The sequence below is a fragment of the Anas acuta genome, chromosome 4 (assembly GCF_963932015.1).
Source record: "Anas acuta chromosome 4, bAnaAcu1.1, whole genome shotgun sequence".
Taxonomy (NCBI): Eukaryota; Metazoa; Chordata; class Aves; order Anseriformes; family Anatidae; genus Anas; species Anas acuta.
The window spans coordinates 75,959,683-75,986,615 of NC_088982.1; the positions used below are offsets into that span (position 1 = coordinate 75,959,683).

Below are 26,933 nucleotides of genomic sequence, written 5' to 3' on the forward strand. Positions count from 1 at the left end.
CTTGATGGCCGCATTTGTAAGTGAACGTTTTGTGAAGTACTCATAGCTTAAACATCAGTTGTTTATAAGTACTTGAAAATATTAATCTGAATAATGGATATTTTCAGGAGTCAGGATTAGTGTTCTAGGCAGATGAGGCAGTAATTGGAAATGAACACTGTATTCCTTTGTCATAATAATTTACATTCACAAGCTGCCGGCAAAAATATTTGCTCTCATCATCGAGACTGCATTGTCCCTGCAGTGCTGTGGCTCTCGGTACATAGCAGTGCCTCCGAACGGCGGGCCCTGCCCACGTAACACTTCATGAGCTTGTTCTCAGCTTCTGTAATGCACCTCCATAGGGAGGGCTACATCTGCATATCCCTGACAGTGGAAGCTGTATGTTTTCAGCAGTGCAAGTCCAGCCATTAGTTTCCACTCCCACGACACCCGGGGGCTGTTGGTGTGGCTTCAGAAAGAGGCCTCTGTTCAGAAAGCTGCCTGGTCAGCCACACTTGCTCAGCATTGACTTCTGTGAGAACATAAGTGAGCATGCTATGCAGAGCCAAGACACATTTGTTACCTGCAAGGAGTTCCTTGAGCAAGACAAGCCATGCTAAACCCTGCATCTTGGGGCAAAAGCCAGGGCCCACAACTGCAGGGGCTCCTTCAGCAGGTACTGCTGTTCTTCTGCACAGGCAGCAGTGAGCAACAAGGTCTTTACATGCATGTTTGCAATGAAAGTGCTGATGTATGACACAGAATATGAAAAATGGGCAGCAAGCACTAGTCAGAGGTGTAGATGAATGGTATACGATCTTCAGTATACAAACACTGTTTGAGAGGGAAACACTGTTTTTTGAGAGAAAGCAAGTGCAAGAAATGTCTTCTAGCAGCCAGCCTCCTGTAGTAACATCCCCAGTGGGACAAAGACCTCCCCTGCTCTGAAGAGCATACCAACCAAAGTAATCATTTCCATCCAGTAGCTCAGGAAAAAAAAAAAATAACACCACCACAGCTGCCTCTGAACACCACTGCTGCCTGAGGACTGTGGGGTTTGCTGGAGGATAGCTCCTCGAGCAAGGAGTGCTGACCTGGGAGTGTGGCTGTGTGCATGTCACCCATCCCTGCCACCCCCTGCTCCCAGGCATACTGCTCGGTACAGATGCTCCGTGACATCATGGTCAAAATGTAAAGCATTTTGTAAATAAATAATAAATAACGGCAGTGCAGAATTAAATGCTGCATATATTAGATCTCAGTGATGAAGCCTCTGATTAATATAATGATAAGCCTGGTTTAATTGCATTACCTTCCATTAGCTCACCTCCTCTTTCTTATAATTGTTTCTAAGGCTCTGTGTCCCTAATTCCTGCTGGGGCTTTCATCCCACGTTTATTCAAGTGAGATTTCTGCTTTCAAAACTGCACCTTTCATCAATCTCCTATTAATTAGCTAAATGCTGCATCCTATTATACATTCATGCATTCGGTCGAGCATGTGCCATAACAAGAGGAGAGTCCGTGGTCGGCCCAGGCTCCTCACGGGAGCCAGTCATTGGTATTCCAGGATAAGTCAGCTTACTGTAATTTGAAATTGGTCTGCTGTCCCATTAGGAATCTGCTCGATCAATACCAAGTGAATTAGAGTTTCAGTGATCTGATTAACTCCCCATTATTTTCTACCCTGGCTGATTTAGAATGCACGATGAGACAATATTCCAGTTTCTTTGCTTTATCCCAGTTTAAATGAAATATAGACATCTGAGGAAGCAGTGGCCGTGCATTTGATTTGGCTGTGCTGTAATAAAGTCAAACAGTGTGAGCATCTGCCTCGCCATGACAGCTGGAGCAGGGCAGCAGGGAAAAATGTCAAATTCCTCCGCTCTCATGGGGTAATTCTCTGCCCCCTGCCCCCTTGAAAGAGGAGTGGGTAACGAAGGTCTCGTCACATGCAGTTGGGTTGCGGGGCCTTCATCATCAGTATAGAGATGGTTATTTTGTTTTGGCAGCTTGTAGACGTGATCCCTATGTGGTGCTTCCATTTGCCACATTAATGTAAGTACCTGATAACACAAAGCAGGATGGGAAAATCGGCTGCAGTGATTTTGGGACTTGGAAGAAGGTTTTAAGAAGAAAGGCTGCTGGCTTTGTTTCATACGCTAATTTTGGAATTACGCTAATAGGTCCTACCCCTTGTCTCCTATTTTATTCTTAGATTTATTTTTCCAAGACAAAAACACTGAGTGTTTTTATCGCACATTCCCTTGGCAGTGTGCATTAATACTGGCTTGAGGAAATGGTACTGCAAGGACCTGTGCAACCCAGTAACACTTGTGCCAGGTCTGTCCCTTGCAGGTCGTGCAGCAAAAGTAAGACGGTCAGAGAAGATTGCCCATGTGATAGCTGGGGATGTTTCAGCAAGGTATTCCTACCCAAAGTACCTGTCCTTGTAATATCGGGCCTTGCCAGCTAGAGATGTGAAAGACAAAAAGCTTCCTAGTCATGCTGAGATACTCCAAAACGGGGTTGGCACACAAAGCAGACTTGGTCTATTTTAAGATTTACAGTGTTAACCTAACAGTAGGTCAGAATTGCAAAGCGTTTTAACAATTGGAAAATAAGTAAGAAAAAGCTGCAGGTGCTTTTGTCAGGAGTGAAAGTCTTGTTTGCATTCCCCTTCAAGTTGCCTTAGAGTCCTCGCCCTGTTGTAATGTATTTCAGGGCATAAAATAATGTGCAGTGCTGCACATTTTGTGTACTAATAGGCAAAAAATGGGTCATAATCTGCTTAACATGTGCAATGAGTATATTAATATTAATTTATGTCTTCTGCAAATTAATATAGATTTGCTGACTTGTACATGTGTAATACATAAATACATACATAAAAGTTTAATGCGAGCATATTCTTGTACCTGCCACCACTATATGTTGACATTTTTAGTGTTTCGTCATTGCTGCTCGATAAACAATTGGATGTCGAGCAAGTAGGAGAGGAAAATGGAGAAGATGTGCAAGTGCCAAGAGTCTGGGCTGTCCCTGGGAAGAGAACCTGGTAACCTCCTGACACTGAAGCCTGCTCTCCAGGCATTCTGCACAGGGCAGGTGGGATGGCAAAGCACTGTGCATCACCCGCTAGAGGGTGACAGAGCCTTATGCTAGGACATTAGAGGTGACACGCTGCCCTGAGCATCAGGATCTGGCACCCTTGGCCTGCTCCAGGGAGTATTAAGGGCTCCAGCCCCGCCAGCATGGAGAGTGCCCACAGGGTTTAGGTGGTCTCATCAGCTGGCGCCCTTGGCTGCCCTCCTGTGCTCACCCCAAGGGTTTCCACTGAACTCCCAGGGGAAGGTTTTATGTCTTAGTCTGGTGCTGAGGCTCCCATCATGCTGCCAGACTCGTTCAGTGGGAATGGGGTCTTGGTTGATGAAGATGAATGGGGAAAACCTACAGGAAAAATGTCTCCAACTCAGTCATGTGTAGAGTAGAGCTCAAGCACCGAGCACTGATGGAGCTCGCAGAAAGAACTGGAGGGGGAAAGGGAAGTGCTGGGGAGGATGCCTGCAAAGGGTGCCGGTAACCAACAGTGAGACAAGAAGACAATCTAAAAGCAAAGTGTCGTGGTGACGTAAAATCACGCCTTTAAAGGGACACCCTTTGGAGGTGAGCAGGCTGTGGAATCCTGAAGAAAAAGGTTGCAGGATTTAAAATAAGTTTGTGACGGATCTGGGGCATGATTTACTGCTTTAAGGTTTTCTTATTATTTCTGAGGAACCCATAGAGAACTCTATTAATTAAAACTCAGGCTGACACTTTGGTTCCATAAGATTTAGGAATTACTGAGATTTTATCTCATTACAGCATTTATTGCACTGTTCGTCCTTTTAATTAAGCATTAAGTCCCTCCAAGGTGAGTTTTATCATCCCACAATGCACATGGGCTTTGACTACTTGTCTAAAGCTGCGTTAGGGGATGACAGCCACATAGGAGAAACCTGAACCGTGTTACCACCCCAGCTCGACGCGTGCCTCTCCTCCATGCTGAAGAGCTTGGATTTCTCTTTGGCCTGCCAGGTGAGCCGTGTGCATATTGCAGGAGCCAAGGTGGTGCCATCGGCCTGCTTAAAAAAGCTGTATTGCTGTCACCAGGTGGCAACATAACAATGTTCCCTCATGATTGCAGCTTCATATATTGCTGCTGACTCCTTGGGTTTGTGTTTTTCTGTAAACCTTTGCTATCTACAAAAAATATCTGATTTCAGTTTCCGTTTTGTTTTGATGCTGTTGCGAACTCCTTTATTTGAATAAATAGTTTTCAGGAATGCAGGACTTATGAAAATATTTTGCATGGGTGTCATCCTGGCAGGTCAATCCCCTAAGTTCAATAGATGGCTGTGTGAGTTACGTGTATTCTTATGACTGTTGTTGCTATTAGCATCGATATGTGGATAATTTGTTCAGTGTTTGTAAATGAGCATTGACTGTACAATGCAGGAGTAGGGCAGCAATACAGATTTTTCTCATTAAAGCGAAAAGCCTGAAAAGGGACAATTTGCTGATACAAGTCAGAGTAAGCCCTCAGAAATGAGGCAAAATTACTGCTCTTTGCCTAAGCTGTATTATTTTTGACTTAGTGAGAACTGTGCATGATTTAATATGCTAAGATTTGGTGAAACATTTAGAAAAAAACACTAAGAAGAGCTTGAGGCTCCTTAATGTCACATCAGAGCTGGATACTCCTGTACCCTCCAGTTGCAAAGAATTAATTTGTATTTCTCTTAGCCCTAGCACAAAACTTGCCTGTAAAAAAAGTCAACATTTGTGAAAAACAAACGTTGACGTTCTACAAATCTAGCCATCTCACAGAAGTATGTCTTCTACGTGCAGATATAAATTGCATTGATATGGTTTTAATATTTCTTTCCCCTTCCTTTCCTTTTGTTGTTTTCTGACCCCGAGGAGCTCAACACCTTTATCATCTGCTTTCCCTCCATTTTTATGTAATATTTCTTGAATGGTTTTTAATCAGTTTTTAGCCTCTAGGAATGTCATTTTTTAAAAAAAGTCTGGGGATGTAAAGACAAAAGCAAACAGAAAACTAAACGTTTCACTACAAGGTGTAGAATACCCTGGCTAAAACCTAATGTACAAACCCCAGCAGTCTGCAGTCAGGTAAAAAGACTGGATCGCCCATAACAGGTACGTCCAAGCAGTGACTAAAATCTGTGCTTCCAGCAAGACCCCTGAGAGGCTCATACGGGGCAGTGGTGAGGCAGACCAGGGAGCAGAAGATGAGAGGTTTTAGAGAAATGCAAGGTGCTAGTGGCACAGTGGTGAAGTGTCAGCAGCATTTGGGTGCCCCGAAGCATATCAAGCAGTATGGGGCTGCTATGATTTAGTGCTTCCAAGGAAGATTCCCCAAAACTCGTTTTTCTCCTGCATAGGCAATTCTCATGGGGTCCTCTGTGAGTGATGGGATTACTCTGTACAATTGCAGGGAAGCTCTGGTAGAGGTCCAGGTGTAGGAACTCACCCCCTGCTATCTAAAGAGATTATCAACTCTGAATATAATCTGAAGAAAAGTTGTCTTGCCCTGCTTTGGTAATGAACAGTCACCTATTTTTCCAACAAATTAGAAGAAAAGGTTTTTTATTGTATGAGAAATATAGCCTACCTCTCTGAGGCTGGTTGCAGAAATCACCTTTTGATCCCAAATACGGTTGTTCAAGTTGGTAAATTTAATAAAAAAGATAAAAAATGTGGCAGTACTTATATCAGAAGCAATAAACTCTGATTAGATCTCACTGTTTTGATATTGAAGTCTCTTTGGATTGCACAGAGGTGAGAGCTTTGGGTAAGATAATAGCTTCAGACAAATGCTAGAGAGTATGAAGTTTAAATAACCTTTCAGATCTCACATTGTTTAGGAAATTAAAATAATCAAGTATGCTTTCTGTCACTGTCTACTGTGTGCCTAACTGTCCATGCCCCTCCATCATTCATTATCCCGTAATGGGGGATATATCTGTGCTTCTTCTATCACACAGCCTGGCTGTCTGCATGCTGTGAATATTGCCATCAACTCATTTTTATTAATGTTTAAAATAGCAAAGGGACAGGAGCAAATAATCCGGTAGCATCAAAACATCAGAGATGCTTCTGTCATTTGTGTCTCACTGTAGCTGCTTGATACTGAGAAAAATGCAAGTTTAAAAGCACAATAAGCTTTTCCCCTCACTGAGACTTGCTGTGTATTTATCCCAGTGTAAGCTGTTAAATAAATAGCGGGATACTTGGTCAAACGAGGTGCATCAATTGTCTGCCCCCAGCACAGGTGTTGCTTCTGTTTCTCCTGGCAGAGTTCATTGCTGCTAACATGGAAGTTGTGCAAAGTTAACTGATGTCTAACTGAGCCTTGAAGCTAAGACCTGGGTCAGCAACTTCAGCCCAGTCGTTGGCACTGGTGAGTGCCTGTACAGATTTTGCCCCATAATTTTGTTGGGGCAAATCACTCAGAAGTCTGTGGTTTTTGTAAAGGGAGATGGAGTCCTCCACTCTGTTGAAAATTTGGAGGAAGATGCACAATAGCTATTAAATACTTTTAAGTCAGCTTTCTGGACCTCAGCCAAGATTTGTAGAAAAATAAATTCAGCCTACCCGCCTTTCCTATTTTGTGTGTTACGTGGTGTTGATGAACCTGCCAAATATGATTACAAATTTGTTTAATTTCCTTGCTTTACAAAAAAATAAATCAGCAAAGCATGTGAAGTCCTGGGCTAATGTATTTCAAAGCCACTTGCTTGGGTGAAAGACTTCCTCGTGTCCAGGTAAGTGCTTGAATCTTTGGGTGCTTCTGCACAACATGCTTCACATGGTGAATCACCTCGTCTGCAGAGCCTGGACAAGCAGAAGTCCTAGGGCAGTGAGGGAGGATGTGAGTGTGAGGGGAAATGGCCCTTGTGCAGTGCGTGGTGCCTGGTCTTAGCTTCTGGTGGGGCATGGATGCAGTCTTCCATTTCATAGACAGCATCAACGCAGTGTTTAAAAAAAAAAAAAAAAGTGCAAAAATAATGTTAAAACAAGAAATGCTTTCCTGGGAAGATAACATAACACAAAGTGACTCTGCCAGTCACTCATAAAGGACAGGATATTAAAGCAATGAGGCAGTGGCAGGGGAGGGGGCAGGCCATTAATCCATTTATCTGCTATTTTGAAGACACGTGCTAAGTGGTTCTTCTGCAGTTTGGACACCTTCCAGTGGGGATGTTCACCAGGTGGAAGGCAGAGCCTGGCCGGTCCTGCCCCCAGCTCCAGTAGGGGGCCTCTTGGAGAACCCCAACCTGCCTGTGGATGTTTCTCCCAGGTTGGTGCAGAAAGGGGCAGATGGCCTTCTCTTGCCTAGCACGGGTGGTGTGGCACAGCCTGAAGGCAACGCATGCGGCATTTGCTGTTGCCTCCTGACAGCTTGCTCAAAGGTTCCCCCAACGTGGGAGCAGCCTGGGAGTTGTAGTAGAGAAGCAAGGGGTTCAGTGTGGGTGTGTGGATTTACTTCCCTGTGGAGGTCTGCAGTGCAACCCCAGTGAGTGTTCACCTACCCACGGCAAGGGCATGCTTCCCCATCTGCGGGGGTGAGCGACAGGCAGGCCAAGTTCCAGGTGCCTTTTGATGGGCACTTGGAAGCAGACAGGGGTGGCAGGGGTCCTGCTCGCTGCTCTATTGCCCCTCCAACTATTTCATTTGCTTTTTTCCATTGTTTGGTTCGTTAGTGTTGGGGCCTGATGTATTCTTCTTGAACTTGGCAGAGGGCAGAGAAAGGACAGATAGATAGCTGATTGCAAGTGCTTATAGGGAATAACACGGTTTGCTTTCCGAAATCATCAAAGCTATGTCTTGTTGCAGATACTGAAAGTGTTTCTGGACATAAAATAACCATGGTCCTATTCAGAGTAAAGTGTTTCTTACACAGGTAAGGAAGTTGGTGTCCTCCTGTGATATATAGAGCAATAATTTGTGTCAAGAAGATGGTTGATGGTAATAAAGAAGGGGGAGATGTGGGAGTGTGGCCATGGGGATTGACAAGCCCCATGGTTGGTGACTCTTAACGATGAGGCCATCAGGAATGTGAAGAGTTTAGAGTGAACAAAGAAGGGTGATTCAGGAGGCGCCATGCCATCTGGGGTTGCTTGTTCTCCAGCCATCAAGGCATGGAAGTTGCTGGGTGTCTGCTGGTTGCTGGACAAAGTTGTTCGACCAATGAAAAGTTGTTTGAAAAGGACTGCTGTGGGGTGAGGGGTATAAGAGGGGAGCCTGTCCTCAAGACGAAAAAGGCAACACAATATAATGAAGTTATGTCATCAATAAAGAAGTAGGAAAAAGGAACGAATAGGGACAGGCTAGCAGAACAGGGACCAGGACGGGAACAGGCACATTGATCGCCTCATGAAGATAGGTTCGGCCAAACTCAGCAAACTGCTCAGAGAAGCTCATACTGAAAGTCGCTGGAAATTGGCGCACCGGAGCTGGGAAGAAGCTCAAGCTGAGAGAAGCGGAGCCGCGCACACAACTGCCCCTCGCTGGTAAGCAGCAGCACATTATGGGGAATCATACGTCCTTAGGAACAAAGACTGTCCTGGTCACCTTACAGCTTATTCTCCTTAATTAACAGTCGGACAGTTTGTGATCCTGAAATCAAGAAAAGGAATGGACAATGGAGACTGTTATATGATCTGAGAGAAATTAATGAAGTCATGGAAGATATGGGAGCACTTCAACCAGGATTACCAACTCCAACTATGCTCCCCCAGTCATGGTCATTAATAGTAATAGACTTAAAGGATTTTTTGTTAAACACTTCCCAGAATGAGGAAAACTTTGCCATGTTTATGTTTCAATTGATACCTTTTCTGATTGTACATATGTATAGGCGTACCCGGGTTTAGTGTGTAAAAGCAATGGTTCTGTACATTTAGAAAGTTTGATGTTTGCGTGTATGTGTTGGTAGAGCATAGACTCCCCGTGCACCCAGCGCTGTTTACTTGCCTTTTATAAATATTACTAAATTCAGATTGAGACTTCATTTATAACACTCCTCTTCATCCACGTTTTCCTACAGCTGCATAGAACTCCTGTAGGATGGAGCAAGTGAGCCCTGCGACCAGGTACAGGCTGGCTGATGCCGCCTGCAGGCAGCGTTCGTGTAGCTGCAGCGCCCTGACAGCTTTTGGTTTCTGGTCCCCAAGCGGGCTGAGGGATGTGATCCCATGTAGGTTCCGTACCGCAGTGCAGGGGCGTGTACAGCTCTGACTTGGGCTTGGCTTCCCTCCCTTAAGAATTAGGCACCATATAAAAAGATGACCCTTTGAAAATTAAGTTCATAAACACTTTAATGGGAGATACAAAAAATTTAAACTCACACTTTTTTTTTGGTAAATCTGTTCACAAGAAAAATATTCCTAGCAAAGTCTACAGACAGAAAAAAGTTTAAAGTCATTATTAGGCATATAAATTGACTGCTTTCTCATTTATATACAGGTAAATTTATTTAGTTAATTAATGTAATATGATTTGCATGTAAAGTTATGGCACTCATTGTCACTGAGATGTCGCATTTAGAGAAGGTTTTATAAATATTAAAACTAAACAGCAGAGAAAGAAAACACACAAGTTGTTTTTTTTTATATATCTTCACTTTTCAGTACTTTTCAGCACTCAATACATTTTTTTTTTTAAATCATTGAGATGGAAAAAAAATCTTTAAAATTCTATCTATTGCAATAACCTGGCAATTGCTTCCAAATCCTTTCACCGATGTGTATTTTGTTTGCTTATGTATAATTCAGAACAGAGGAAAAAGATTATTTAACTGAAGTTGTAAAGTTCACAAGGGAAAAAATAGCTTAGAGGACCTGTTTGGTGGTAATGTAGGAAGACAATTAACTTGGGCTTCATTTAAAACTGTAGTGTAAATCTTTACAAAATGAATCAAAGTCTTTGTTGAATTATGTCTCGGACAAGTTTTACAGTCAAAAGGATCTTAAATCAGTAAGACCTGTCATGGAGAGCGCTGTGGCAGTGTTTTCACATTCCTTGCGACCTCATCTGCTCTTGGACTGGGAAGTCTTTTTTTCCTGGGTCCATTTGCTCCAGCAACAGCTGGCTTTTTGAGGCAGCACATTAGCAGTTCACAATTAAACAGTATTCCAGCTAATTTGTGCTCACACAGATGAAGAACATCAATGACAGTGAGTTTCTTCCCTCCCCTCCTCCCTACCCTCTGTTTGCTCAGTTCCAAAAAAGAAAAAAAAATAATTAATTGCTCTTTGGAGATGTTGCTGGAATTTTCTCTTCTTCGTGGCGTCCAGCTGAGAAATTGTTCTCAGATCTTGCTGAAGCAAAAGGAGAGCACATCAGCCCACACATGCTGCAGATGTGCGAGGGGATAAACGGGGGGAAGCAATGACAATTAAAGAGCATATGGTCAACAATAAATCCCTACAGTAGTGCCAGTCCATATTAATCACTCGATTAAGAATAATAGCATATCTGTACAAGTAGCATGCTAAATTTCCTGTTATGTTTACTAGCCTTCATATATCTGTATCTTTATGTTTATCAGGGTGTCTTACATGATATAGTATATGAAGTGAGGGAGGATTTATAGTACGTTTTGTGTAAATGGACCTGATAAAAACTGCAAGAAAGGGCATGATAAAACATTAACATCTGGAAGGACGTATGTCACTGGAATAATGCACAGCAAATAGGCACATGAACATGTGAAAGGATGGTAGAACTGAAGTTTTGTCTTTGTGGAACAACAGGACACAAGCCTTTTGCTAATCTGGGGGAAGATGTTGTCTGTAGGTTTTCTTCTCACATCCAGCATTTAGGAGGAAAAATGGCATGTCATTGTTTATGTGCCACTTGGAGATCTTCAGATCGTCAGTAGGATTTATTCTGGGAATAATCAGCATGATTTTGTTTTGGGATTGGTCTCCAGTGGTCTGAACATGTGTGCCTTGCAAGGACTGGGGAGTACCTCCCAAAGCAATTAATTAGTTATCCAAAAATATGCAAATGTTAAGAAATGTGTGTCAGGCTGTGCCATGCAGGGATATTAGGGGTTCCTGATATTTTGTGTTTTCCACTGATGATGCATTCTGACCAGGTTTAGCATCAGGGCCCTTTGGAAATGTGAATGTACACCATGAGCAGTCGGCCAGCTCTTCTTCATCTGAGTCTTATACTTTAGCTTCACTCTCTGCTGCTCAGAGTTCCCAAGCGTGCCTCTGGCCGCATTTCTCATTTGCAGAAATAAAGTAATCTGCAAGGAAATATAATGTATATGCAAAACATTATCAGAAGTACAAGGTGTCCTTGTGCCTATCACAGGTAATAGTCATACCCCATTCATAAGCCTGTTTGGGCACGGTGCTACATGCCAGGGATGGTGTGTGTGGACAGGAACGGGGCCACTTCAGAAGCGGTGAGGGTGCTGGTATGGTGCCTGCTGGGGACAGCTTCAGCAGGAAAGACAGCAGAACTGCTGCTGTCATAGTTCTTAAAAGAGAGAACTTTTTGACTTGATGTTTCACTAGATACAGAATTATTTACACCTAGAAATACACACCATCTCATGGATCTGTTGTATGTGAAATACCTGAATGGTGCCTCTGCCTGTGTTTGCTCTTGCTCTGCCGCTGGATGCTGCGTTTTACCTCAACCCTTATAAAGCAGCTACAGCAGGACAGGATAATATATGAAAATTCCCTGCGCAAAGCCTGTTCAGTTGAGCATCTCAGGCGGAGCATGGTCTTGTTGCAGATTTTGGGGTATAAAAGGATGTAAATTTGCCTTAAAGCATTCTTTAAAATAAACTAAAAACACCTGCAGAAAACTTTTTGACATAGTCTGACATACGTTAATCATTTGCTGCTCTTGGTGTAGAAATTGTTCCTTAAGCTTACTGAGAATGAGCATGCTGTATGGTTGGGGCTATTGCAGTCATTGGCAGGTGTGAGCACAAATGGAGTGGCTAATGCTGGCTGAGTCACTCAAGCTTTAATAAATTACTCAAAAAAGAAAGAAGTTGTTACATGACTGAAGCTCTCTTATGTGGACAGTACCTTTCAGCTGGTCAGCATCTCATTTTTCATGCAGTCTATGGGCTTCCTGCTTCCTCCCAGGCTTATGATGTGAGTGCTGCAGCCCTGCGAGATTTAATGTGCTGCCGCTGGTGCTGTGATGGTGCCTGCAGTCTAGGGTTGCCAGGCTTTTATTCCTGTCTATGGGGGTTTTCTTTGGCTTCTATTGAGAAGTTCACTGGGCGCAGACAGAGTTTTACGATGGGCTGAGGACACAGCTAAAATACGGTTAGTAAGATGTTTCTATACTCAGACTTGCAAGCGCTTTAACTGTGCTCTAAACAAGGTCCTGATGTGGGTAGGGAACAAGCTTTCTTTAAAGAGCAGAGTGTCAGTCTGTGAAGTTGCACAGTACAGAGGCTACAGCCAAAAACAACGCTGTCAGCTTTGGTGGATGCCTCAGGACTTCTGTGTGGTGGCTTACATGACACTTAGTCCTGATGAAGAAAAAACAGACTCTGAATCAGAGCTTGCGGTTTGCCCTATGACCTGTTCTTGTCACACCTTTCAGTGCTTGTTGATGAGCAGGCTCTGCTCAGCTTCATTCTCCTCCCTGTGCCCAGGCTGAGCTCTGCTTCTCTGTGGGTTAAAGTGCCCCAGGAGTGCCCCATCCCCAGTATTTGTCAGCTGGGTGGGATTCCTGCACTGGAGAGCAGCTACCAGCACTGTGAGAGGGGGCTTGGGCTTTGTTAAAGGGTGTTGGTTAGGAGTGATGGTCTTCTAATGAGACTGGAAGAGGACTTGAACTTCCACAGAAGGTAACAGCATTAGAGAAAGATGCAGAAGTTCTGTGAATGTTTTTGCTTAAATAACAAATATTGTTTCCTTTTACGCAAATGACTGGTATACAAATGCCAATAGAAGTACATGTTTAAATATCGGAAAAGGTCAGGTGCAACCAGAGCATTGATCTGTCTGCTTGTTACTCTAAATGTAGGTGAAAACCTTCACATTATTTCATAGGTAATATATATTTTACAGAATATTTTATCTTATGTTGTATTGTTATTGTCTACAACCTTAAGCAATATCCAGAGCTGTTTGTCTGGATTATCTGCTTTTTGGTAACTCTTTGTCCACGTCAGGCAACGGAGGGAACACCTTCAGACTTTAACATCTCTTTGATCTTTGAGTGCTTGAGTCATGTATGAGCTTCACATTAAGACTGTGTAAAGTTGGATTTCACATGTTGTATAGACAGTGAAGAAGAAGAAGCAGTAGGAAGAAAGTGATTGCAGTGCTAGCCAGTGCTAACCTGTCAGAGGTTAGAGATAAAGGTACAGAGGAAGAGATGGTGTGAAGCCCAATGGGTTAGCATAGCCAGAGATGAGTTTTCCAGGGCATCCAGTGGTGTTCTGATTGGTTATGTGCAAATGAAAGTGGGAATCCATCAGTGCAGAAAGAACTGTGAACTCCTACCCTAGATAATGTAATAGTAGGGATCATCTCTACAAAAGTTGTTTGCTTTTTGTGCCCTGTCAAGCTTTCAGCTTCAAGGGAGTGGCACAGGCTTTTCTTGCAGAGTAGTAGCAATTATTTCTTCACACCCCCCTGCCACACATGCACAATGTCTGCATTTCTCTTCAGTCATTTTCATAGTGGATGCTTTTTTGGTGTTCTGGGATAACGTTTACAGAGAGCATCCAGCTATCTTCCTGAAGTCTCCATGTCTGTGAGAGAAAAGAACAAGCGTGGCGAGTTAATATTCCAAGATGAGGTAATGTGAAAACCCAGAATGTTGCAAGCATCCGAATTTGTTTTTCTGGTAAGAAAACCTTCTCCTAAAGGGGTAACTTGAAGCAAAGTCAGTAGGGTTGAAGAGTTGTTTCTGTTTTCCAGTACCTAATGTTATGCAGGTGCAAACATTTTTTCTGGTTTCCTCAGAAGCTCGTAATTAAGTGGCAACTTGATTCCTGATTCAGCGGTGGCCTAATAGATGTGTGTGACTGGGTTAGCTTCAGTAGGAGACTACTTAACCTGCTTAATAATAGTCAATATGCTGAGCCGTGATACTGCTGATCTGTAGCTGTGATTATGGCTGGGTACTGACACACTTCAAACAGGAAGGTCAGTGCCAAGGTCAGGGTCAACAGAAATCACTCCCCAAAATTGGACTGATACAGAGAGGGGCAGTGCTGAACCTTTCTGTACTCTTCATCATCCTTGTTTATTTTCTGTCAGGCCACCATGTTTCTGTGCCTGTGGTTATTTATTACTCTCTGTATTTAGTGGCTACTGCTGGAAAAAAGTCCCACAGAATTTCATGGGGAATTCATGAGAACAGGAACACAGAAGGGTACAGGAGTTTGCAGGGCTCTGCTCCTTCCTGTCAGAGGTATTTTCTAAAAATGTCAAGTGGACCTGTTCTTAGATTTGTGTCCTTGATAGAAGCTCAGCTTCTTCGTCCTTCTGCCTTGGTGCTCTCTCTTTTTTCAGATCAGCTGGGGGTCCTGTCTTGATCTGGTCCAGTGGGGAGCATCGTATACCATTTGCACCATGCCTCCCAGAGCTGCTTGATGCCTGCAGCGCTGACTTAGCAGCTGGTCTTGGTTGTTTTTCCTAGCCAAACCCAGATGGGCAGCAGGAGGACCAGTGCGTTATTGGCCCTGAAGTTTTCCTGTAACCTAGAATGCAAACAATCCTCCCAAAATCCCATCTGGACATGTCCAACCATTTGTGCTTGAGGTGTGTTGAGCTGAGGCTCCACAGTGAAAGCTTTCTCCTTTGATTTTAGTGGCTCAGGAGGAGCTGTAACGCATTTGCTACTTCAGACAGCACGAGCGCATATTTCCATAGACCAGGTGGGATTTCTGGGTCAGGAATCCCACTTGACAAGCTGCAAGGGCTCCAGTGGCAGCAGCTAAGCTCAGCACCCAGGGAGGGTGTAGGTCTTTTTGTGGGGAGCACAGGGCACCTGCTGCTGCACTGCTGCTAGTGTCATCTGGTATGAAAGGGAAACAGGTAAGTGTGGTGGAAATCCGAGCTGAATCTGCTGGTGTTCCTAGTGCCCAGGCTGCTGCCTGTGGGAGGGCCAAGCCAGGCGTGTGTGCTCTGTGATACCACAGCGTTCGTTAGCTGCTGGGGCTGGTGCAGGAGGTGCAGGACTCTGTGGAAGCTCAGTCCATTTGCTGACCTTGTGCACCACAGGGAGCAATGATACTGGGATGGGATCTCAGCTGCTACAAATTTGGATAGTTTTGCTGGAGTAAAGACACAGCAATGAACCCAAATGGAGGATGCAGCTCTTGATCTGCCCTATCCACAGTGGTTAATTTGCAGTCATTGCAGACAGTTTTGATGCATGTTATTTGGGGGAAGGGGACGGGGGAAGAGACAGAGAAATGGGAACTTCACAGATAGCAAACAATTAAATGAACAATGAAATATTTTGGCCCCATGTTTGTGGATTGATTTCATTACACTGGACATGCGTAAGCAGGTTCTGGTTGCTTTTCAATGTATTTATTTATATAGCTATGCTACCGTGTGCTTGAGTAGAAGCAAACATGCTCATTATGAATTCTGGGCCACTCCAGAATGTTAACAGGTCATTAATATGCAAAGGTGCAGAGATCTGTCTGTTCTTTATAATGTTATTCCATTTATATGGTGCTAGCACTTGAAGGATATAAGAAACTCAATTCCCAGCTAGAGAGATTCCTAAATAAAACCAACGAGTTACTGCAGAAGTATATTAGCCCCTGTCTCTATATTAGCCCAGGTCTTGAGTACTATCTCAGACGTCTCCGTGTGCTCTGGGATCACAAATAACCTCTCATGCCCCCTTGACAGTTCACTGTTACAGCCTTCTCCTCCTGCCGTTACTACGGAATCCCCTAAAGCCCTGCAACAAGGCCCAAGGTGGCAAATGGACTTCCTCTCCTGCCCCCAGTTTTCTGCCCAGAAATGTCATTTTCCACTTGTGTCGTGAGGATTGGCTGTTTTCACTTGCTAGGGCAGTTTGTAAGAAGAAAGGAATCTTTTAGCCTAGGGCACCAGTACTGGTGATAGAAGAAGTTTCTCATCTCTTGGGCTGATGGAACTAATGTGTGTATGTGCATACTTAAAATTTATGTGCTGCTGGTCAAAGGTGCCAGGCTAAATGTCTCATGACTCTCAGGATCTCTGTTATTCACACAGAAAAGATGACAATGTGGGTATGAGTAAGGCTCCCTAAAAATCCTTTCTTCTGTGACAGCCCAGAACCCACTGAAAGCATTGGAAAGGCACATGAAGCGTTAAATGGATTTTGAATGTTTTTGCACTTAACCTGAAAGAAATGTTACTAAAGGTGATGCACTCACGTGTTCTTTCTCTATTGAATCCTGGGCTTCTCCCTCCGCTGCAAAAAATGCCAGCATTCCTGCTGGAGAGCCATGTCCACTCTAGCAGATTAACATTCATGTGAACTCTACCTTAGTTTAAAAATAAAAATAAAATAAAAAATCTTCTTGATATTGACACTTAAAAAACAAAAAAAAAAACTTTTGAAATCAATATTTTTGATAAGGGTTGGCATGAATGAAGGAAGTAGAATTGAACAAGATCTTGACTTATGAGATGCTGTTTGAAGAACAGACAGTTTATAAAATATTAGTGATAGGCGTGATAGCTCTCTGTAATCAATGTTACTGGATATCACTTTAGCACTTTGAATATTTTTGTCGTGCTGTGCGGTTTCTTAGAGATTCATTTGAGGGTAGGAGCTTTTGAACTACGTCCAGTCAGTCATCAGGCAGGTTTGCTGCAGAGAGAAGCTACTGCTTTAAAATAGTATAAGCATGAGAAATTTGTAAGGGAACCTATCTTTACATATTCAAGCACATCCCAAGGTAGGGAGGAGAAGAAAACAAAAGAGGAGTAATACGCTGACTCTATATACAGGGCACATGCTTCATCAGCTTCTCTGATTATTGGCATGCATCCCACTCTGTCCCCCATTTCATTTGTTTATTTATTTATTTACAAATGCAATGTTCCTCTGAAGCGGGCAAACTGTCATTTTTATGCCCTACTTTGAATGACTCAGACTCATCTGGGATGCATCAGAAAGACCACTGCTTGTAAGTAAGTAAGCTTTCACATTAAACAGCCCATCATCCCCCTGTGCAATGACGAAACTTGATGTCATCTTCACTCAAGGCATGGGTTACATCCCGTTCACTTTTTTGATGCATAAATCCATGCTCCAAGTTAACCCTGTGTTCAAATTCATTTCTATAATGGCTGCTGATACTGCAGACATCTGAATAAGATGAACAACAAATTGTCAATACAGATGGAAAATGGAGAGCTTGTAGTTGTATTATTTGTAGTATTGTACTGGTTCCAGTAATAATGCCTGTCCAAAATTGCTAAAATCTCTATAATGGGTTGTTTAAAAATAAATAAATAAATATCTGTTGCAGGGCTGATGAGTGCCTGTTTTGCAGAGGAGTAATTAGCGTATAGGAAAGGTCAGCAGCTGACCATAGGTCGCCTGGTGAATCAGAAAAACTTGATGTGCAACCCAGAAGCCTGCTTTTCATTTCTCTTGCTGTAGGAGTAAGACAGCTTGCTCTGAAGGAAAAAGTCTAGCCTCCTGGTTAGGAAGAAATTAAATTAGCATGGCGGTATGGGCTTTGTACATCTGTTGGGTAATATGCTTTGCAAAAATGCAGATATCCAGAGCAAGGATGCAGATGCTGCACTACTTGCGGAAGTTAATGACAATTATCCCAGTCTTCGATGGCAAATGGAGTCGTGAGGCTTTCATTTCCACAATCCATCATGCCACCGAAGACTTGCTGAGTGATACTTCATGATGGGCTGGTAAGAAAAATATACAAACTCATATGCTGGTGTTGCAAATCAATTCTGCTGCAAAGTGGAAATAACTCTTGTACCAATAAGCAGTGAGGCCAATGAAAAAATACCCGTTTTCTGAATTTTCAACTTGCAGATAGAAGGAGAAGCCATCAATCATGTTAGAGAGTTTCCATTCCAGCGATGTTGTTCTTAAAGACACACCAGATGAATCCAGACAAGACCAGAATATGCAAAGCCCCCCCCCGTTTTTTCCCCTCCTTGTTGGAGGGTTGGATACGAGAACAGGGAAACCTTTTATTTTTTCTTTTCTACTACTTTTAAAGCAAACCTGTAGTCTGGCAAAGGCATGTGTATTGGTTAAATTGACAGTCAAAATGACTAATTAATTGCTTCACAAATGGCTATTAATCATACATTAATGAGATATTCTCTTTGCTTTGGCAAATAGAGATTCTGTGGAAATTCTCTCTCCTTGGTACCCCAAGCAGGCTGAAAGCTTGCAGAACTCGATTAATCTTACAGCACCATGGGGTGTTCGAACTGCTCACCAGCTGAAGAGAAGAAAATAGCTGGGACATTTAAACTGTCCATATTTCACTGTGTAAATTCAGAAGCACTTAATCATTCCTTCAGACATTCTTTTGTTCCTTTTCTTTCTGCCTTGTTATTTGTATTTCAAAGCCTATCCAGGGCTAGAAGAAAAAGGCTCTAATATAACCCATTCCAAATACACTTAGATGGACATGTGCTATCTGTCTTTTTGCAAAAACTAAGATCATCTTGTGTATAGCTAATAAAAATTGACACCTACTAGTCATGCTTTCAGCATCTCTTGAAATCTACCTGCATTGTTAGGACATGCAATAAACAAAAGGAAAAACACACACCATGCTGTGATATTTATTTTGACATGGCAGAGATGCAAAATCTCCAGGATTAGAAAGAGGGCCAGATGCACATCTTGGATAAATTGCTATATTTCTTTCTAATAAAAATTAAGCCAATTTGCACAAGTTAATTAAAAATAATAATTAAAAAAATAATTACCGTGTTTATCAAGATAGCATGAGTCCTAGTCCTAAAGTGATTCTCAAACAGGCAGTGGAGAGCCTGTCCTCTCACTGTTTGTATCTGAATACACTTCAAAAAGTGAAGGTAGGTACGCTCTGTCTGCAATAGCAGTGCATGGTCTGAGAGAAGCCCTGGGCTGTGGGCTGTGCAGTCAGCAGCTACTTCAGTAACATGGTTTCTTTTTTCTCAGGTGCCACTGGAAGTTATTAAAAGCCGTTCTGTAGTCCTGTTGATGAGACTAGTCATAAACTGAGTAAGATTTTTGGACATGGATCAAAATCTGCGTGTTTTATCTGCAGGTTTAAACTGCATGTTGGTGTTTTAGAGGAAACTTTTCCTAGGAATTTTTTTTTTTCTTGCCTAGGTTTCAGTTTCATCTGAGGTGGCTAACACAGACTACTGACAAAGACGCGGTGCTGAAGCACACAGATCCTTGATCTCACTCAGTATAGCAGTTCATGTCACAATGTGGACTGTTCTCACCAAATCAAGATGGTGGTGAGTGCACTCTCCTTGTTAATCATTTCTTTATTCTATGTGAAATTAATTTTTCAGGCTTGGTCCCTCACTTTAAAAGCCATTATACTCGTGGTTGATGGAGTCTTGGTTCGATACCTCTTTAGGGAGGCCAGCTGAACCTGCAGGACATGAAAGCCATGGAAGGCCTGAGCTGGTCAAGAAGAGCTGGTGGAGTGCTGCAGAGGTGGCATGAGAAGCTGCAAGCAGGTAAAGAGATGTGGCTTTGCCAGAAGGTTACTGCCCTTTACAGAATGACATGGGTTTGGTGCTGTGGTCCTATGTTGAATGCTATGACCAGCATCAAGACATTGGAAGACAGAAGGGTATATCTTTATGACTTCTTATTGCTGCTTTCACGTATCCCTTGTCTACTCAATCACTGCCATGGGCTTTCCCTGTCTTTGGTCTGGTTAATTTTTTGTCTTGTTAATTTAGTCTTAGTGTAGGTAGGGTGGGAAGTGATGCAGTCTTTTCCTTCTTGTGTCTTTGTGTGGCAGTACAAGAGAAGATGAGAACTGCTTATTCAGGTTGATCTCCGGTGGGGACTAACGGATAGTTTCTTAAATGGCTCCTACTGAGAGACAGAAAGGTTTGGCTAGCTGTAAAAAAAAAATAAACGTCACATATCTACATTTTCAGGCTTTCAGCGTGTTTCCAAACTGTCTGAAAACTGGCCAAATACTCAAACTGATAGCTACAGAAGCATTTATTTTTTTTTTAGAAAGCACTGTCAGCTGATGCACAGTATGCAAAGAGCTCCACGCTCAGTATGCACAGTACTGAGTACTCTTCTTTGCATATTGCACATCAGCTGACAATGATGCACAGTATACAAAGAAGAGTTCCTCGTTTCCAGTGACTTTTACTGGCAGTTCCTGTGTCCTTCTCTGTTGGCTCAAAAGGCGAATTGAAATACAGATAAATACCAGCTACAGCTGTCAGATGGAACTCAGCATCCAGCTGATGAAATTTTAATTTACTTTCCTCTTGTCCTTTCCAAATGGTTACCTTTGAGTTTTCTCCACACCAGGATGCTGTAGATGTCCATTTTCTGAGAAAAATGTATTTGTTCTCAAAAGGGTACCATACTGTGTTTTCCTCTGGCAACAGGCTAATGAAAACAATAAATTACTAAACCTAAGAATATCTAAAATGCTGACTCACTGCTGCTTCCTATTTTTTAGGCCTGGCCTTGTTTTCAGTAACTTCTACATGAATAGTCCAAATGTGTGATTAGATTGAAACATTCTGTGAAATTGCCCCACTGCCTTCAAATGCAGAAGCCCTCAGCCTCCAGTAAGTGCACTGAAATATTGTTCCTGATTCTGTGAAATAAACTATGGTCTGGATTTGACAAGGAAAGATTAATCTGTAACAATTGCTGCCCCAAAAAGCAGGGCTGGGAGTTGTTATTGCAGCAAGCATCACACCTTCCCGCAGCTGTTGTGCTTCCTGCACCTCACCTTTTGCTTAATGAAAGCAAAGAGGCAGGGAGGAGATATATACAAAGCATACCCCTGGGTGGTTTGGGCTTTTTCATTCCTGAAGGAGAAGTAACACTCATGGGTCACCATCAAAGTAAGTGGGTTTCCCACTTGCCTAAAGCCCTAAAGGGCTCCAGCAGCCACCTGCAGGCCTCTGCTAGCAGGCGGGGTCTCTGCTATGGGCTGGGCCTCCTTGGGGGTGGGTCCTTTCTGGCACCTCCCCAAAGCTTCTGGAACTTTCTGGCAGGTTCCAGCACTTTCTGCCTATTCTTGTTCTGTGGTGGCTGTGAGGTGCTGGCTGAGGGTGGTGCAGCCCTGAGGGAGAGGAGAGGCCTGCCTATGCTGGGATTGCTCCTGAAGCTGAAGTGTTCAGATAACAGTGTGGCAGTGGCTGTTGCTGATTGCTCTCAGAAAGTTTTCTCACAGCCCACAGGATTCAGCCTTCATGTGGCCCAGACCTCCTGGGTCTTATCCCATTAGTGATGACAGCTGGAGCAGGTTATTCCTTTTGCCTTTGCACAAGTATTTTTCTGTTAGTCTCTCCCTTTCCTGTATTGTGTTTGGTTAAAATGATCCAATTACTTTAACCTTAATGGTTGTGTTTTCTAGATCTGCAGCATCCTAGTTAGTATGTTTGTTGTTGTTGTTGTTGTTGTTTTTTTATGTTTCTCTTCATGTACCTGAAGTGGGTCACTGTGTTCTAATGGAAATATTGTTAGTGTGATATGGGATACGAGGACAGCCCTCATGGGCTCCTGTAAAAGACAACAGGACATCCCTGCACTGTATCACAGAATCACAGAATCTCTAGGTTGGAAGAGACCTCAAGATCATCGAGTCCAACCTCTGACCTAACACTAACAGTCCCCACTAAACCATATCCCTAAGCTCTACATCTAAACATCTTTTGAAGACTTCCAGGGATGGTGACTCCACCACCTCCCTGGGCAGCCTGTTCCAATGCCTCACAACCCTTTCAGTAAAGAAGTTCTTAAGTTCTGTAGTTCTGCTTTGGCAACAGCACGGTGTTCCATATTACTGATGCTTCCTTACCCATATGAGGAGGCAGCCAGTGCCTAACCAGCTCTTCCCCCATCTGGGTTTGTGTATCCCCTGCCCTAACATCCTCTTTGAATGTCAGCTTCTTTCTCCAGTCACCTGGATTACCTGGAAATGTTGCACTGTCCTGGAACATGTGCTCCCTGTTACTGCTGCAGACTCTACAGGCTGAGTTGCAAATAGAAGCTGAGTGTCTGGGTTTTTCAGTAGTTAGCATCTAGCAACACCAGACCCTCGCTAAGCCACAAAAGGTAGGTCCTCCCATGTTAGGAGTGGGCTGCTGGTTTTTATGGCACAGCTATAGCTGACCAGCTAGCTTCAATTCCACCCTGCAACAGTTTTCTTGAGATGCTATTTCTCTAATTTGGTGATACAGTTGTCAAATGAAAGAAATGTGTAACATCTTTTGTGGAAGCTGCAATACATGACACCTCACTTGAGCTGTTTGCTGGGCCTGTTGCCAGTCCCTGGTGGAGAGCACAAGGTTTTGATACAGTGCTTGGTTCCTGACCAAGGACCATGGGCTGTATGTGCAGTGAGGCCCTGGCTGTTTTCATGTCTTGTTACTGCTGCAGTGGCGAGTACGTCCCCTATACTGTACAAGGGAAGTGGTAAACCTTGTGTTTTTCTGATCACTGCTCTGCTTAAATTTTTGTTTTAATGTGCCCACTAACATTTTTTAATTACTGCTTTAAGCTAGCTATTGTTAAATTATGTCTTGTTAACTACTGTATTTCAGATTATGCCAAGCTGGTTCTGAGTTGATATTTTTGTTTTGCTTTGAGGAGATTACGTTATTCTGTTCTGAACTGTCAAGAAGTGTACTGGCTAAAGGCACACTGCAAACTAATGCAGGCAACCAGCTTAGGTTTTCTCTGGGAGGGTACTTCAAGTGGTTGGCGAGTTACTCACAAATAGGAGCAAAGAGGGGGCTAAAGACCTGTGAACCCTGAGCTTTTTTTTTTTTTTTTTTTGTCTGTAAACATATACATAGTTGACAGTTTCTCAGATTTGTCCTTAGCATTTCCTTTGGCTGTAGAGTTTATACAAAGATGGCTTCTCCCCTCCACCCCCGTTCCATCTTATTTGTGCTACAGATGCTTCCTAGGGGCGTTGCTATGCAGCCTTTTATGTAGACTGTTTCTTATTTTCCCTCGGCAATGATTGTGTTCTTTTCTAACATATCTAAACATGGAAACATCTCCATATACTTAATGGGTCTTGGGAATTTTCCTTTCAGGTTTGTGAAAACAACAAGCTGACAAGCTTCTTCTTGGCACGGCGCAGCACGTGTTAATCTGTGTCATTTCCAGGCTACTTTGTTCGTAGTTAATTTGTTAAATTCTTTGTGAGAACAGACATGTTCCCCACTGAGCAATCACAACAGCTGTGGGGAGAGTCAGTGGCCAAACTGAACCCACTGTGTGCTGTGCTGGGAGCTGGGCCATGAACTGAGCCTGGGGGCAGCACCTGTAGAAGAGCTTGCCTTTGGGCTGATGGTAACAATGGCCACAGCCCCCAGAGCTGTCCGGGAGCTGTGCACCACCTCAGCAGTTGGCTTGTGAAAGGCAGAGAAGAAGCATGCTTTGAGCCCCTTCATGCTTTTTCCTTTTTTTTTTTATTCTCCTGTGCTTCAGGCTTTTTAACCCAGCACTGTCCATAGCACTGTGCAGTTCCTCTGGCGTATTGGACCTGCTGCATGCTCCCCAAAAGAATAAGCAGGTTAAACGTTTACCGTGAAGAGATAACACATAGCATTATATTGCTCAAAATAAATAAATAAATAAATAAAATGGCAGTGAGTCAATGCTCTAGCTTTTTACTTGTCTGTTCAGAAAATGTTTGTATACCTGTATACAACTACCCTTAAGGTGATAGTGAAAGATCCTCAAATATAGAACTATCAAAAATGTGTAGGTAGGTCCTCGGTGTTAATCTTAGAAGCCTTAGTTGATAATTATCTGTTTTGTGAGGCTCTGAATTTGAACTTTTCTGTCACTGAAGATGAAGTCTCTTCAAAATACTGAGGCTGTATATCGAATCATCAACCTCTCATGTAAATGCTGAGGTCAGGAAGAGAAATTAAGTCCCTTCTGTTTATCCCTGTTTTTGCAGAAGGCCTATCAAAGGTTGTTGATATGAAAATACCACTTGACAAAGAAAGAGCTCACGTAATTCTCAGCCTGTCCACAATATGGGTATCCCCATACTCTTCTGTGAAAGATGAGGAGGAACTTACTCCTGCAAAATCCCGTACAAGTAGGGCATGTTGTCCAACTAAATTTAGTACTGTGATTCATTAATGTAGTGTTGTACTTGGATGTTTCTGTGTTGGAGGAATTCAGAAAGGTTTCTTTTTCTGTTGCAGCAGACTCGTCTGTTGCAAGAGTCAGAACAGTCTTTAAATGCAGTTGTGGAAGCTCTTCACAGAATCCTCAAGGTAAGGGCTGTCTTTGCTTTCTCAAGCACTTGGTTTTGGGTACCCAATATGGTGCTGAAGCCTGAAAGAGCGCTGCTTTCCTTCCTCTGGCTCATTGTGTTGGTGGCACTCCAGTGGCTGGAAGTTAAATACACACCGTGCTGTTTCAGTGTCACTTGCAGTAATAGTAATAGATAACAGTTCAGAGGAAGCAGGCTGTCTGGATAGATACTAACATGTGAAAGGCTATTTAGACATCCTGCGTTGGAGAATTTAATTCCAGCTTGTCAGCTCTTCTCTTGTACCACTGTTAATGTTCAGGAAGGCTGTGGTTCACCATGAGGTGACCTGCAGGAGACTTTTTTTTTTTTTTAAAAAAAAAAAACTTTATAGCACAGCTGCATAAGCATGTTGCCTGTGAATTTATGAAGCTGGTTTGTGCCAACAGGAAAAGATCAAGATGAGGTCCAATGTCTGTGGAGTTGGCTGTGTCTCGTGGAATTAAAACAATAAAGGCTTGATGCAGTAAAGAAGGGGCAGCAGGACAGGTTTTCTGGGGAGGTCAGTTCAAACTTAACCACCTTCATGAGTCAGTTTTGAAAGCACTTGGCTCCCCGGTAGTTTGGATGGAGAAAAAGGAGAGCTCTCGGGAGGTGAGCTTTCTTGAAAAGCTGTCCACTTAAATCCAATATGGGGAAGATCGTCCATCATGTTAGTAGTACCTTGTGTTGCTTGGAGCAGAATCTGGAAATGAGACTGACTGCTGCACATACACGTTTGTATTTCTTCTGCCCTTTTTGTGATTTGCTAAAGAGCTATATGAGCAGCTGGCAGTCTTTATTGCGTGGCTGTAAAGTGTCACTGATTCACCGCTTCCCTTTGGGGAGGTGTTTTACACAGGCAATCCTGGCTTGTTAGCCAGCTATCGCTTCAGCACCTAGGGCTGAGCATGTGAACAGCTACATCAGGGGTGCCCATGCCACGTTTGGTTCTGCTGAATGCTTCTGAGGTTACCCCTTTCAGTCCTGTACCTGGCGGGGAGCTCATTGCTGCTTGCAGATTGTTAAAGGCTATGAGATGATGTTGAAATTCAAATGCTATACCAGGCTAAATGACTGCAGTTACAGAGTGTTTTTTATTTATCGGGTGAGGTGTTGCCTTTCTCTGTAAGTAGAAATGGGGTTGTCAAGTACACGCTAAACACTAATCTGGACCATAGCTTACTGTTCCCTCAGAAACCCGATCACAGTGATGCAGGTGGGATAATAGCACTATAGCTGTAACTCAGAGTACTCTTACAAGTTTCAACAGCAATCATTTTAAGCCAAATAACCACTTGGCACTTGATCTTAGGGCCAGGTCCTCCATATAGAGAAAAGCAGGTAAGTTTTTGTGCTATGCTCTGTCCTGCTTTCCCCTGTGAGCCTCCAGGTCTCTTTTTTGAATGAGACTGGCTCTCTTGAAGGTGCCATTCAAAGATGAGAATGATCAGCCTCATTTCTCTCTTTTACCCCATCATATCCACAGGGAGCTCTCTATAGGAGTAGCTGTTGATGCCTTTTGACCTTGTCTCCTCCCTGCTTTGTGGCTGTTGAGAGTTTTCTGTATTTGTATGGAGCATTTGCTGAATGTCACCTGTGGCTGCAGACTGGGTAGAAAGGGTCTTCCTTTAGGAGAATTAGCAAGTTCCTTTGGTGTGAAATCATTCAGTTTTTCTGCAGAACTTGTAAATATGTGAAGCCCACCTGTAGATGCTAGCTGCCTTCAGATCAGCGTCACTCAGCCCAAGCATTTATAGCAGGCCATCTGTGTTCTCTGCAAGCTACGGATGGGAAGAGGCTCTCCTTTAGTCGAGCTTGTGTTGACTTAACAGCTGTCAGGTCCTTAGGCCACATCTGCATTCCTGAGACAGCCAGAGAGAGAAATAAGTGTATACTTATTTGGTAATAGCTACAATAATGCACTGCGATTACCTGGGCTTTCTTTCCTTTTTCTTTTTTTTTGCTCTTTCTGGCTGGGGGGAGAAGGGGGAGTTTGTTATAAAAAGGTCAAACGCATAACTTTGCAGCTTTCAGCCGTCTCTATTCTTTTCTTGTGCAATTCTTCTCTCTGATTAAACTTCCAGATAAGTCTAGGCACTGTTGCCCAGCCCTTCACATTTAATGATTTTATGCATCACTTGCTCTTGGCACTGCTCACAGGCCTGCCATCTCCGCTGCAGCCTGTGATCTTCTCCTCTAAATGTTTGACATCCACCAGCGTGTCTCTTTTGCTGCGAGATGCCTTTTTTCTTTTTTTTTTTCTGCTGAGGCTCAGAGAGGGAAAATGATGACGGACAACCTGAGACAAATTACTTAATACCTAAGGATTTTCTTTCTCAGCTCTCTTAATTGTTGCCTCCCTTCTTCTCTTTCTATTTATCTATTTCTAAGACAAAACAAAACCC

General features: G+C 43.2%; 1 long non-coding RNA gene across 5 annotated transcripts in view; it reads left to right on the forward strand.

The window, feature by feature from the left end:
* Positions 1-26,933, forward strand: part of LOC137856563 (uncharacterized) — an 86,077-nt gene that overhangs the window by 15,504 nt on the left and 43,640 nt on the right. For 3 of the 5 annotated variants that reach the window (XR_011096588.1, XR_011096586.1, XR_011096589.1), the window contains exons 2-5: positions 19,197-19,259; positions 19,371-19,504; positions 19,630-19,732; positions 24,437-24,508. This is a non-coding gene — a long non-coding RNA (uncharacterized lncRNA). Of the gene's footprint in view, positions 1-19,196; positions 19,260-19,370; positions 19,505-19,629; positions 19,733-21,186; positions 21,508-24,436; positions 24,509-26,933 lie in introns of those variants that run through there. The other 2 variants (XR_011096587.1, XR_011096590.1) reach the window with 2 other exon arrangements.